This window comes from Heterodontus francisci, chromosome 10 (genome assembly GCF_036365525.1).
Source record: "Heterodontus francisci isolate sHetFra1 chromosome 10, sHetFra1.hap1, whole genome shotgun sequence".
Classification (NCBI taxonomy): domain Eukaryota; kingdom Metazoa; phylum Chordata; class Chondrichthyes; order Heterodontiformes; family Heterodontidae; genus Heterodontus; species Heterodontus francisci.
In genome coordinates, this window is record NC_090380.1 from 20,460,833 (window position 1) to 20,463,604 (window position 2,772).

Consider the following 2,772-nt stretch of genomic DNA (forward strand, 5'->3'; position numbering starts at 1 on the left):
CCCGTACCCCTTGACCCCATTATCCCTAAGAACTATATCTAACTCTTTCTTGAATATATTTAATGATTTGGCCTCAACTGCTTTCCATGGTAGAGAATTCCACGGATTCACCACTCTCTGGGTGAAGAAATCTCTCCTGAGTCCTAAATGGCTTACTCCTTATCCTTAGACTGTAACCCCTGGTCCTGGACTCCCCCGCCAATGGGAACATTCTTCCTGCATCTAGTCTGTCCAGTCCTGTTAGAATTTTGTAGGTTTCTATGAGATTCTATTCTATCAAAATAAGTCATAATTACTGCTGAGCAGCCTTTCTGGCCTTGAAAAACTGGGTTTTTTTCCTGGTTTACTGTCTGTGAGAATTCTTCAATGTGACTGGCTGCTTAGCCTGCTGGAGACATCACTGTTGCTGGATGCCAAAGATTCCCTATAGCTGATGCCAGAATGAAATTAATATTGAGAAAAGTGAAATCCATGCCATATAGATCACTAAATCATAGTGGACAGCTTTCTTTGAGGTCAGCAGTGAGGATTGGCAAGCAGGACTGCACCACCTAATAAAGTGGTGGATACAGATTAAATAGGAGCTTTCAAAAGAAAATTGAATAAATACTTGAAGAAAAAAAGTTCTAGTGATAGGGGGAAAGAACCATATATCTAACAGCCCCAGTGGCCTAATGGATAAGGCACTGGCCTCCTAAGCCAGGGATTGTGGGTTCAAGTCCCATCTGGGGTGCAGCACGCACACTTTCAGCCACAAACTTTTTGAATAGTCAGAAGCTTTTTCCCAGGGTGGAAGAGTCAGTTACTAGGGGACATAGGTTTAAGGTGAGAGGGGCAAAGTTTAAAGGGGAAGTGCGAGGCAAGTTCTTGACACAGAGGGTGGTGAGTGCCTGGAACTTGTTGCCGGGGGAGGTGGTAGAAGCAGGTACCATAGAGACGTTTAAGAGGCATCTTGACAAATACATGAATAGGATGGGAATAGAGGGATATGGACCCCGGAAGTGCAGAAGGTTTTAGTTTAGGCAGGCATCAAGATCGGCACAGGCTTGGAGGGTCACATGGCCTGTTCCTGTGCTGTACTGTTCTTTGTTCTTTATTCTTTGACTTGAAGAGCCGAATAGCCTTCTTCGGTACTGTACTATTCTATGAATATATGATAAAAAGGGTACCTAAATGTAAATTGTTGCTGTGTTAAAATGAACCCACTGTAGAACATGGGAAAGCTGTCTCAAAGGAATTCCTCTCAGTACAATTCAGTCCCTACTGAGCTGGTCAGTCCAATATCTACCCTTACCTTACACTGACAGTATTTCCAGCCCACATTATTTAAGCACTTGAACTTAACAGTTAACCATAGTCATGCCTGGCAAACATGTAAATTTTATATTGCTGGTGTTATGACCAGGTGAGAAAGAGGTCTAGGGTTCTCTCTCAGCCTTCACCTGGTCTTACCTTAACAGGGTTTAATTTTAAACACACCATGTTTTTAGCTCCCCCTTGGTGAATCCTTGTATACCGTTTTCCAATTATAAGGCAAAGAAATGAGCACAAACAGATTTCCTAGGTTTAAAGAAAAGAAGGTTGAAATTTATTAAACTTAAACTCCAATTCGGTTGACGCCTACAGATATACAACGCACCCATGCCAGTATGCGTATGCGATATACACATGCAAATAGAGACAGAAAAGAGCGGAAGAAATAAAGTGGAAAAAGTTTCAGGCAATATCTGAAGAGTTTTTGTTAAGGTTCTTTGAGCTCACAGTAGAGTCCTTGATTGTAGGTAGATCTTGCTTTTCATTGGGGCCCAGTATTCTTCTTAAACCTTGTTCACTATAGGAGACTTTTCTCTCTCGGGGTTCATGTGTCTTCAATGGATTCAGAGGCTTGTGAGAAAGAGATGGGAGCAGACAGGAGAGAGATCTTCTCAGTCCAGGAGCAAACAGACTTTCTCAGCTCAAACTCTCTGTGGCTAGTTCAAAAGAAAACCCTGGAACAGCTTTCATGTGACCATCTGGTCTAACCAGTCCTGGCCCTTGTAGATTGTATCCTCCTTAGCAGGCCCTGGAATGCGCTTCCTCACCTTCAATGTCTGCTAGTATGTAAACGTTTTTTTCCAGCCACGGCTGATCTGTTTAACAAGTCATTTCCTCGCTCCAGCAACAGTTAAAAATCAATGTTCATGACAAAACCAATGTGCCCCATTTTTGGCAGGTGAGGGCCTGCATGACACTGGTAACTCATTACTGCTTCCCAAAAGAAAGCAGTTAGTCCTACTTTCCAGCGCTTTCCCCATATCCTTACTATTTTTTCTCCTTCATGAATTTATCCAATTCCCTTTTGAAAGCTATTATTGAATCTGCATCCTCCACTCTGTCAGACAATGCATTTGCAATCTTAATCACTCGTTACATAAAAAAGTTTTTCCTCATGTCGCCTTTGGTTCTTTTGCCAATCACCTTAAACTAGCATCCCCTTTCAGCTATTGGGAACAGTTTCTCTTCATTTACTCTATTAAACCCTTTAACCTAAGTGCTCCAACAATAAGTGCGAGGAGCTCACAGAGTTCTTTGTCACTAAGATTGAGACCATCAAATCTGATCAGATCAGCTGCCTCTGCTGTGTCCCTGTCTTCCACAAGCCCACTGGGCCAAACATCCTCTAAGGCTCCCCCTGCCCTTGCCCTTAACTTTCTCTAGTTTCTCTCCTGTTTTCGCTCATGCCCTCTCCGATCTCATCTTGTCCATGAGACCCACCTCCTGCTCCCTTGATCC

General features: G+C 43.0%; 1 non-coding gene across 1 annotated transcript; it reads left to right on the forward strand.

The window, feature by feature from the left end:
* The first annotated feature begins 660 nt into the window (after positions 1 to 660).
* On the forward strand, positions 661 to 733 carry trnar-ccu (transfer RNA arginine (anticodon CCU)). The gene has a single exon. It is a non-coding gene; the product is annotated as a tRNA-Arg (tRNA).
* The last annotated feature ends 2,039 nt before the right edge of the window (positions 734 to 2,772 follow it).